The sequence below is a fragment of the Trachemys scripta genome, chromosome 1, assembly GCF_013100865.1.
Source record: "Trachemys scripta elegans isolate TJP31775 chromosome 1, CAS_Tse_1.0, whole genome shotgun sequence".
NCBI lineage: Eukaryota > Metazoa > Chordata > Testudines > Emydidae > Trachemys > Trachemys scripta.
This window is the reverse complement of record NC_048298.1, coordinates 312,085,387-312,097,747: the sequence shown is the minus strand read 5'-3', so window position 1 is coordinate 312,097,747 and position 12,361 is coordinate 312,085,387.

Genomic DNA, 12,361 nt, shown 5'->3' with positions numbered 1-12,361 from the left:
AGGGAGCCTAGGAGCCTAACTCAGGCACTATGGATCCCTGTGCTATTCCTGTGATTTTCTAGGTGCCTAAACGTTTTATGGGCAAAAGCCCTCAGAAGATTGGCTTGAGCTGGGGCTTCCTGGCTTTGCAGCAGCCTGTCAGGGAAGCAGGTGAGCTGGCAAGAAACCAGGCAAACCTGCCTCATTTCCATCAGAAGGTTTGATGGAATCAACATGTTCCTATACAACAGTCTGATTTTGTTGAAATGCCATTTTCTGACAGAAAATGTTGTCAAAAAGTTTCTGACTAACTTTTGTATGGGTCACACTGAAGCATGTTGTATGAGTCTGGTAGTAATATTTTATTTAATTTAAATTGTGGAACAGAAATATAAAACCTTGTTTTATTGCATTTTAATTCATTTCCCATGGGGAAATCCTGTGTGTTGGGGGGGGAGGGATCCAATATTTTTGTAGCTTAAGTAAAATATCAAAATATTTCATAGAACTTATTAAAACTAAGGCCTTGAAAATTCTGCCAAGCTAACATTCAGCATGGCTAAGAAAGATATAAATTTTATGGAAAATATTTCCATCAGGTAGCCTACTGAGGTAAAGGGTACCTACTAGTAGATCTTTTGAAACACACTTTACATCTACAGCATGCTGCCCTTACAAAGATAGCCATAAGGTCAAAGTATATAGACAAAAGTGACACCATCTTCTCCCTGAAGCTTTACGCAGCTTCTCTTTAGAACATCTTACACCCATCGCACTTAGAAGAAAAACTTAGCAGATGTAGAAAATAAATAAAAGGGCTTAAATTCAAGTCTCTTGTTTTCTAGGTATGCAGCCTGCCTTCAAGCCAAAGAAGCAAGCCAAGGGCATTCTCTGCTAGCGCAAGCGAAGGGCATTCTTTTATCCTTAACCCTGGCTTTCTTACAATACCCCGGGCTATGTGAATTGGCATTATCTATGTGAACACTTCAGTGAAAAATCATTTCAGTAGAAAATGCTAATAGCATAAAAACCCATGAGTTTATTTCCCTTATACAGACAGCGTCTGCAGCTCTGACTATCTTTAGCATTTGTACAGCCAATTTATTTTTGATTTTCTCTGATTATACATTATTATTTTCAGAACATGGCACAACAGTATATGTGTGACTCATTTACGTCTACATGAGTTCTCTTCTTTTAAACTAGCTATGGAAAATAATACACAGAGTATCCCCTCTTCTCTTCACCCCTATGCTTTCAAGGTGAGGTCAGAGCTTTAAAATTCCAAGGAATCACTAGTGAAGTTCTAAATAGGAAAACTTAATTAGGAAAGTGGAGTAGTTTTGACTACAGCCTTGGTATATAATCAGTTTGATCTTTCAGCTGTATCCTTTCTTGAACATTTTTGGGGAATTGCATTATCCATGTCACTGTACCTCTAAGTCTCTGGGCAATATCATTTGAATGAGATGGCAGTTTTAATCAAGATATATCATCATTTGGTAATGGGATTTTTAAAAATTGTGGGCTACCTTTTTGAAAAGGCCTCAACCTGACTTTTGATTTGGGGCACAATTAATTGCCCATGGAAATATTAGCACTTAAACATCCAATTACCTGGTCAACAAGCACAATCAGGCAAATGTCTAAATGCTAAAGCATCTGCACCCACAGATTTGCACTCACAAAACTGGAAGATTTTTTTCTAAACAAATAAGACTCTTAATTATCTGACCCTTTTTATATAAGCCACATGCTGAAGTATTTAATTTTTATTTACATCTTACATAGGCAAAACTTTCATTGACTTCAGTGAGACTCTTGCCTGAGGCTTAAGGAAGAACTTCCATATTTGATCCAATGGGTAACAGTCACCTCATTTCAAAATGTCTCTCAAATGCCCTGTGTATCGCTAAGGTTTAAGAGGGTTTAAACGGTGCACAGAGCATTGTGGGAGCCCTTTGCTCTGGGATGAATTTTGAAGTCCTCTATAGGCAAGATTGAGAAAATATTCCGCAAGACAGACTAAGCTTGTTATCTTTAGGAATGTTATCGTCTGATTCCCTATTCATCAGTTATGGAAAATGAGAGAGGAAATGGTAAGAATCAGTTCTCTTATCCATTTTTTAATGTAGTGAAAGTTTGGGTCTGTAGGGGAAACAAAAATTGACTTAACTTTTTGAAATTAGCAATTTTAGGCATATAAAATTGTGTGTATTCAACTTGAGACACATGAAAGACAGGGCCAGCTCCAGGCACCAGCCCACCAAGCTTGTGCTCGGAGCAGCACCTGGAGGGGGGCGGCGCGGTGCGGCGCTCCGGCTCCGGGGAGAGCGGGCCCACGGCCGGGGCTCGCCGCCCTCCCCCCGGTGCTCTGGCCGCCAGGAAGAGCGGAGCCCCGTCCGGGCACTCCGCCCTCCTCCCAGGGCTCCGGCCGCCCTCCCCACAGCTGCCGGGGAGAGCGGAGCCCCGGCCGGGGCTGGCCGCCCTCCCCCCGGCCGGGGTTGGCCACCAGGGAGAGCAGAGCCTCGACCCTCCCCTGCTCTCCCCTGCCACGCGGGGGGAGGATGTGGCGGCAAAAAAGCCAGAGCCGGCCCTAATGAAAGAGATCTGATGTTTTTCCCAAAAAATGGTGAGTATCTGCTTTCTGAAATCTAGTTCCCTTTAAGGTGTTGGTCACTCAAAATCACTAGTCACGTTAGAAAATTCAAATATAATTTCTCTATTCTTTGTTCATGAATGTTATAATTGTTGATTGTCAGATGGAGAGGAGTCTATTTATCAAAAGTCTATTTATCTTTTATGTGTAAAAGTGGACATTTTTTTCCTTAGGAAGGCCTTATAAAAATCTGCACTAAGCATCTAATCAAAAGCCCAGTGGAACCAAGAAGACTCCCTGTGACATTTGTGGACTATGAATCAGGTCCTATTGATATCTGGGACAGAATTTTTGTTAATTTCTAAATAAAGAAAGTGTTCATTTTCATGTTCATAATTTTTAAGATTTTTTTTAGTTCTCCAATTTTTTGCTCATTAAGATTTTCCAAATTGCTTTTATGCAAAACATTTATTGGGTGAGGATCAACAATCGCTGAGTCAGCATTATCTAGCACATTGTCAAAGTCTTCAAAGTAAGAATTAAAGAACTCCACTGTTCCTCCAATTTTGTCTTACTTTGTGCATGGATAATTTTGTAAATAATTTGGATGGAATCTGTTGTTTTCTTAATTGAAATACTAGAAGTCTGCTGGCTCCATTTCCTTGCTCAAAGAAGTCATGCTTAATGTAGCAGTATCACTTATCCACATTGTAATTCTGAGCATATTTGTTTCTTTCCTACAGAGTTTTGGTTCATTTAGGTCTTTACTAGATTGTTTTGGCTCATGTTTAGATCCCATCAATGGTCACAGGAGGGGAAGGGAGCCACAAGGGGTCTCTTAAAAAAGAAGTTTGAACTATTAATGTTTGGTAAGTAGTTTAGTAGAGCAAGAATTCAGAGAAAAGGTAGGAGAATAAGGCTGTTGTGAGCATGATCTATACCTTGTCTAGGATCTAAAACTTAGCTGTGAACTAATGTGTGTGATTCAGTTGTTATGCTCCCTACAGACATCTATGGAGAGATGGAAGCACAATCAGTAAGAAGGGACAGGGATCACAGAAGATAAGAAGGACCTTTTTTTGCTTTATTCGCCTTGGCAGCTCTTGGAAACCAACCAGATAACAAATCACTCTTTATAACAGTTGCTCTCATGATGTAAGATGAAAAAATAATGGGCAAAGAAAAAAGGCCCTTTATGAGATCTCTATTGCATACTGGCCTTTAACACTCATTTTAAAGATGTGTCTCTTTATTTGCTTATAAAGGAAGTGATTTTAAACAGTTTTACTATTTCACCAACGAAGAAGGAAATAAAGAAGAGAGATTTCTTATTAAGACAACACACAAAGAATATATATAATTCAGTAAAGCTTTACAATTGGGTATAAACACACAAAAAGCAGTGTCACTTCTAGAGAAATAAAGAATCATATGCTCTCATTTTTTGAGCTCTTCAGGTCTGTGACTGTCTTCTTTTGTGTCTTGTACAGTGCTATTAGGTTACAGTTCTTTACCTACTAATAGTTTAATTCAGAAGAAAGCTATGGTATTACACTATTTTATTTTGGTTCCACAGACTAGAGTATGAGACTTTCAGTGAAGGTACCTAAAGGAGGATGACTTTCTCTATCTGACTGCTTCAATAATACATAACTATTCAGCTACATTTTATCTTTCTTAATCAATTTGTTGCCATTGCCAGGGCCTTGGGCATTGGTGCATCTCGGTCCCTTCTATTCTTTGCCTATGACACTTAATAGTTTAGTCTCCTGTGAGCTATAATACCTTGGTCTAATTTCAGTTGTATGGGTGCTGGGTGGTGTTGGTGGTCAGACTAGATGATCTGGTAGTCCCTTTTGGCCTTAAATTTTATGATTCTCTGTGACTCTATTTTGTAACTAAGCAGTCTAGAAGTATTTTTGCCCCTCTTAAATTCTGTAATGTTTTGCCAGCATGTAATGTGATTGTATGGGTATAAACTGGAGACAGCAGCTCCCCTAGGAACAATTCTTAGTCAAAGAGATTCAGACAGAACAAGCTTTTAGCAGTAATATGTTCCTCATCTAAAGAGGTGTATCACAGCTGATAGTAAGCATTGCTTTAAGATCTAACATATATATATATATTCAGATAAACAAAATAGAAGGCTGCCTGTACTAACACCACCATGTGACTCCCTATAACAAGTGGTGTTTCAATTTTCAGAATGTTGAAGGGTGGAAATGCTGTTCTGTTGTATGTAGATTCTCATACTTATGTTCATCACTGTAGTATGAGTACCTTCCAGTTGTGCACTGAGCAACATGACTAACCTATATCATTGACAAAAATAATCATAGAAGGAGTATCAGATCGTGTGAGTTACTGGATACACATCCTGATCAGATAAGATTAAGAACAGTAGGGAAGAAAAACAAGTGAAGTTCTGAGGTTCTCAGAGCTGGCTCAAGTTTTTCAGCCAAAACCTTTTTTCAGCTGAAAAATACGGATTAAGTCTGCTTGAGCAAAACATTGTGGATTCAGGTCAAATTAGATGAATTGTTTCATTATTTAAAAAATTGTGAAAAAAACCTCTTTTATTGACATTTTTGAAACAAGACGTATTTGAAACATCTGTTGCTGAACTTTTATTTTTAAGAAAGGTTTAAAAAACTAAAAACAAAACTAAATGTTCTGTTTTGGGTAAACATTTTGTAATATCCAGTAGATTATTTACTTCCCCACTCTCCTGCCATATCTTGCCAGTGAGTATGGTTGTTCTATGGGTTTTTGTTTTTTTTTTTTCTCCTGAGGTTTCAGTAGTGGCCATGGAGAATATCCAGAGCCATTTCACAGTCTAATGGAAGAATTCCATCTCCTCAAACCCTATAGAGTACCCCTCTACAGAACCTATTTTATTGGGCTTAAAACAGGGTATTTTCAACAAAAAATCAATACAATTAGTTTAAGCCTTTCTATATTCCTTTCTGTCCTTTGACTGTTCATAGGTAAATTGACGGTCTGTTTTATAAGTTCTGCCTTTTTAGGTATAGACAAGAAATTCTTATCTCACCCTTAGCCCCAACAATGATAAAGAAGTTTCCCCGAACCACACATAATCCTAGATCTATAAAGAAAAAAAAAAAAAAGTATTTTTTGTCCAGGTAACCAAGGTTCATTTGTGGCTTTAAGCCACAGACCACAGGAGGAGACTGTATGGAGATGTATGGTCCTCATGGGAGCTCCAGGAGGTATCATGACTAATGATGGCACAATGACTACAATAGTCTTGGATGAGCTCTGCTACTCTATCACTTTAGAAGAAGGCCAGTACACCCTCCTCATCTCCATGATTACTAGTGAATGTGGGCAGGGGGGAAGCTGAGGTAATCTGCTCCTCTCTATCTAATTTAGGGAGGCTAGTGCTGGCAGAAACCCGGAGTAGTCCGCCACAGTGGGGAGCACAAGGGCTTCCATTGTGCCTGGTTCATACCATTCAGTTCCCATTGATCTTCAACAGATAAATTCAAAAGAGTCACACATTTCCCAGAACAGCAAGAGAACAGAGACATTTATTCATGGGTCTGATTCTGATCTCACATCAATGTCAATCAGTGAAATGGCCTCTATGTAAACTGACATGAAAGAAGAATCATGCCACTACTATAATTAAACTACTGTTCCATGTCCACACTATGCTCCTTGTGTCGGTAGAGCACATCTACAGTAGCAGCTCTTGCAGCGACACAGAGCAGTGCACTGTGGGTAGCTATCTCACTGTGCAACTGGACTCGGGGTGTTATAAGAAGGGTTAGCAATGCCTCATGAGGGCAAGTTCAGCATCACGTGATGCAGGTTTCTCAATCTCATTATTCCATGGGCATCCTACATGTCCAGCCACTTTTCAACTTCCCTGATAACCTGCTAGCCAGCCATCTGTGTCAGAAAGCATGGATCCTGCACTGCTGTTCAGTATCATGCCGTCTGTTATGAATCATCAGTGATTTAGATAGTGGCATAGAGAGCACACTTATAAAATTTGCAGATGATACCAAGCTGGGAGGGGTTGCAAGTGCTTTGGAGGATAGGATTACAATTCAAAATGATCTGGATAAACTGGAGAAATGGTCTGAAGTAAATAGGATGAAATTCAATAAGGACAAATGCAAAGTACTCCACTTGGGAAGGAACAATCAGTTGCACACATACCAAATGGGAAATGACTGCCTAGGAAGGAGTACTGCGAAAAGGAATCTGAGGATCAGAATGGACCACAAGCTAAATATGAGTCACCAGTGTAACACTGTTGCAAAAAAAGCGAACATCATTCTGGGATGTATTAGCAGGAGTGTTGTAAGCAAGACACGAGAAGTAATTCTTCTGCTCTACTCCACGCTGATTAGGCCTCAACTGGAGTATTGTGTCCAGTTCTGGGCACCGCATTTCAGGAAAGATGTAAACAAATTGGAGAAAGTCCAGAAAAGAGCAACAAAAAATTATTAAAGGTCTAGAAAACATGACCTATGAGGGAAGATTGAAAAAATTGGGTTTGCTTAATCTGGAAAAGAGAAGACTGAGAGGGGACATGATAACAGTTTTCAAGTACATAAAAGGTTATTACAAGGAGGAGGGAGAAAAATTTTTCTTCTGAACCTCTAAGGATAGGACAAGAAGCAATGGGCTTAAATTGCAGTAAGGGAGGTTTAGGTTGTATATTAGGAAAAACTTCCTAACTGTCAAAGTGGTTAAACGCTGGAATAAATTGCCTAGGGAGGTTGTAGAATCTCCATCATTAGAGATTATTAAGAGCAGTTTAGAGAAACACCTGTCAGGGATGGTCTAGATAATACTTAGTTCTGCCTTGAGTGCAGAGGACTGAACTAGATGACCTCTTGAGGTCCCTTCCAGTCCTATGATTCTATGAACACAAGGCCAGAAGAGGGGTAGCCGTGTTAGTCTGAATCTGTAAAAAGCAACAAAGGGCAACTTGCATCTGAAGAAGTGAGGTTCTTACCCACGAAAGCTTATGCTCCCAATACTTCTGTTAGTCTTAAAGGTGCCACAGGACCCTCTGTTGCTTAAGGGCAGAAGAGGAGCTCAACGGCGGGTGGGGGACTATCTAGCTGAGGAAGGCTGTGAAGGAGCATTTTAACAATAAGTCACAGCAATGTTTGTTGCTGTAGTTTGCTGAGCCTGGCATTGTTTGTTTGCACCGTGCTACCTCCTTCCTCCATCAGTAATTTAACCCTGTGAAGTTTACAGCTATATGAAAAAGTGAATACCAGTGGTGCATGTTTTTACTTGTCCAGGGAAAGTTTTAATTCAGTTTCTTTTCATTCTTCTTTAAAACTATGCCCTCTTTTTCCACAGCCTGAGGCTCAGCACCTTGACCTCCACCCTGATTGCTCCCCCCCATATACCACCACCCTGATCCAAGCCTCCAGCTTCTCCCACAGCCCCCACCCTGACTGTTCCCCCGACCAGCCCTCCACCCACACACCACCACCCTAACCCCAACCCCCTCCTTGTAGAAGCAGCATGTCTGCAGCTCTGCACCAGAGCAACTATTTGCCTCCCTTGCCTTCTGCTATGCCTGCTGCAGCTTTGTAATTTTTACATGGCACCGCTGCATGTCCCTATCTTAGCCCTTCCCTCCATATCCCGAGCAAGTTCCAGCAGCTGGAGTGGAAGTGTGCCTGCATTGCCTTTTCTCCTTACAGACCCAGGAGATCCAACACCTCCTGTGTACTCCAGGCAGGAGCCGGCATGCTCAGCTGGGCAGTTGCTATATGAGCTCTCCACACTGAGCAAACAGGAAGAACAATTTCAAAACTTCCTGGGGATTTAAAACAGGAGGGAAACATGCCTGTGTGCCTGGCTGCAGGGCAGCAGAGTTCAAAATGGTGACCAGAGAGGTCAGGTGGGCACTGTGGGATACCTCCTGGAGGCCAATTAATTCGACATAAGCAACACAGTGTCGACATTGACGCTGCATCACTCTGACTATGTCACCCTAAGCTCTAAATCTCTCGCTCAGGTGACTTTATTATGTCAGAGAGCATAAACTACCTTATGTTGACTTAACTTTGAAGCGTAGACAAGCCCTTACTCTTAATCCCTTCTCCTTTTCTCCACAAGATGACCTCTGATGCAATTTTGACAACTGTATTCTGAGATGAAGTTACATATCCTGCCCTTCGTGCAAAAGAAAGATCTATCAGCATTGTATCCGCTCCATCTTTCATGCCTCAAGGTTATACCAAGAGGTATCTTTTTGTCAATCTATGCCTGGTTAAGCTGCTTTGGCAATTACAAGATATTTGTCCCCCTAGGGAGAGTTAAGAAGTCCTTCTGTGCTCCTCTCCAAGGTTGCTTATTAGAGCACTTGAAAGCAAGTTATTACTTAAGCAGGTAAGTAATTCAGTGGTCTCAGAGAAGCTTCACAAATTTGTTGTGACAAACCAAAGAACCCTTAAGGGGCTCATCAGCCATCAAACTCTCATATTGCAGGCCTAAAAACATCTTTTTTTTTTCCACTAAGGAATCAACACAGTGAGCAGACATCCAATTCCTTTGAAATTAGGAATGAGATCATTCACAGAATTATTGATGAAACAAGCCTGCTTAATCCTCCTCTCAGTTCAGGAAATGGCATTTACTTCCTTGGCAGCTCCATCCTCACAGAATTTCTGTGCAGCAGAGCATGAGGCACCAGCCTCGCTTCTGCTCACAAGCCTAACCATCAAATTGTAAAACAAGAAAGGTACAGCAGAGCCAGACACATTTCTGTGCCTGTGTGTTTCTAACCTTTAATTCTAAATCACACATTTCAAAAACCTCTGCAGCTGCTGCTAACATTTATAGGATGTGCCTCATAGCACTGAACACCAGTAACCAGGGGAAAACTATATCACAGCCTCATTTGTGTATGAGGAATTCAGCCTTCACATTCCATTACCATCTGACCATGTGAAATTTGTGCATTAAAACATTTGGGGACTTGGGGTATAGAACTAGATTAAGAGTTGGAAGCAAATATCTGCTTTAGCATGTGCAACTGTATCATCCATCCATCCATCTATCTATATGTTATTATTTGGCATTTGTGTTGTGGTAGCACCAAGAGGCCTCAGCCCGTCTGGTGTCAAATTGTGTTAGGTTCTGTACAAAGGTATAGGAAGTGACAATCCCTGCCCCAAAGAGCTTACAGTTTAAAAGTTTAGCTATTTGTTGCGGTGCATCATAGTTCATGGAGCTGATTAGAGACTTGCTAGAACAGGGAAGCTGCAAGTTATTTATGGACACCACTTACCTACTGGTTTAGCTGTGTTGATTTTGAGAATATTAATACTTTCACATTTCTTTTTTCAAATGGTTTGTAATCTGGTTTATAAATTGATCCTTTTTCATATAAAGATTTAAACATGTAATAAATCAAAGCTTAACCTCCTTATTTGAAATTTTAGTGTGTGATCCAAAGACCATTGGAGTTAACGGGCAGTGGTGGATTCTCCCTCACTGACAATTTTTAAAACAAGACTGGATTTTAATTCTAAGAGATCTGCTCTTGGAATTATTTTGAGGAAGCTCTATGGCCTGTCAAGTATCAGAGGGGTAGCCGTGTTAGTCTTGATCTGTAAAAAGCAACAGAGAGTCCTGTTTCAGAGTAACAGCCGTGTTAGTCTGTATCCGCAAAAAGAAGAACAGGAGTACTTGTGGCACCTTAGAGACTAACAAATTTATTAGAGCATAAGCTTTCGTGGACTACAGCCCACTTCTTCGGATGCATATAGAATGGAACATATATTGAGGAGATATATATACACACATACAGAGAGCATAAACAGGTGGGAGTTGTCTTACCAACTCTGAGAAAGCATAAGCTTTCGTGGGTGAATGCATCTGACGAAGTGGGCATGTAATGGCATTCACTTATGAAAGCTTATGCTCCAATACATCTGTTAGTCTTAAAGGTGCCACAGGACTCTCTGTTGCTTTCTATGGCCTGTGTTATACACAAGATCAAGATGAGATGATCATGATGGTTCCTTCTGGCTTTGGAATCTATGACGGGTGTCTTTCTGTTAATTTAAATGGCATTTGGATCCAACCCTTATGTCAACCATAAAAATTAACTGGAAAATCTGCTGTATGTACAATAATGCATAAGTCACCATACTTCTTTGTATAATAAACTCTTATCCTAATGGATATGTGGGTCATTTAACAGTGTCATTGTGTTAAATTGAAAAGTCTGAGAGCATAAATTTTCTATAGCACTCTTCACTGCCAGAGAGAGGTGTTTCCAAATCTTAGTACAGTTTGATGTGCTGAAGGGAGCTTGCAGGGGCTCCAAAGTTCCTCTTGTTTATATTCCTTAAGTAAATTGAAGGTCAATTTGGGATGATAGTTATGCCTCTGCTGGCATTCATATCCAATACAGATTCTGTTAAATCATTTCTGCTAGAGATGACTGATCCCTGTGGCTCCAAGATATTCCTGAAAAACCTTGGAATGGACCAGATTTCAACAAATGTCACATGCACCCCTCCCTCAAGGATTTCATCACATTGATGGATGAGTGTGTATATTTTATGGGAGCCCCATATTAAAATATTGGGAGCTGTGATCCTGAGTCACTCCTGGGCTCAGGATGTGCCATGACCGAGACCTTATTCCCATGTAAGGAAACAAAAGTGGGGTTATTTGGCTGTAACTCCCTTCAGAAAAGTGCACCACTGCCACAGTCTCATCCCACAACTCAAGCAAGGCACTGGTAATAAACTACAGGCTCACACGAGGCCTACTCTACCTGCCTCAAGGGAGGTTCTGGTAGGCAGCAGTGTCTCATGCAAGTCTCTGTAGCAATTCTCAACAGTAGCCCTGCATCAGGCCTACCTTCCCTTAGGAGCACTGACAGGCAGCAGCATCTCAAGCAGTTCCTGGCCCCAGCCAGGCATCTCACAGAATGCAAGCTGGAATTCTGCTCTCTTTCCTAGTCAGCTCCCTCTTTCCCCCCGCTCCCCGTAAGCCTTGCTCTCCCCTTCTAAGCCCCACCCTCCATAGGCACTGATTCCATGGGTGCTCCAGGGCTGAAGCACCCGCCAAAAAATATGGGGTGCTCAGCAACCACAGGGTCAGATTCATCTTTTGAGGGCCCCTACTGCAAGTATGGCAGGGTAGACTGATTGAGCCCACAACAGCTCATTAACCCTTTCTTGACCTGCGTGGGGTTTATATACCCGATCACAGCAGCACATCTCTGTTGTTGCAGACACAAAGAATGGGAATCATAAAGGTATTTAACTGCCTAACGCCCATTGATTTCCCAAATACACACTTTCCTACGGATATATTATGGACATGGTAGAGAAAGACAGGAATTGGTGCTGTATGTGCATGTGGTTTGGGCTAAGGGGTGTTAGTAGGAGCACAGGCTTTTTATTATATCAGATAATCTAAATCCCACCTCTCTAGCATTAAAGATGCAATAGTGTCATTCAGGTTGCTTTCTTTACCAGCTACCCTGGACCCGAAACACATTCATGGTTGGTCCACTGGCTTTCAGTCTCCTGCCATTGGAAATTACTTCCAATGATGATAGTGTCTCCAACTGCATAAGTTCACACAGCTTTTTAATACCCATTTAATTGATTGTCTAAACTCCAACCCAAATTCCAGATTTTATGTCTTCCAAACTGTAATTTTCCTTCATCACAAATATTGCGATCCATATGCATATCTCACAGAGAAAATACCTTTAGACACTTCAAGAATCATAGAATCAAAGAAGATTAGGGTTTG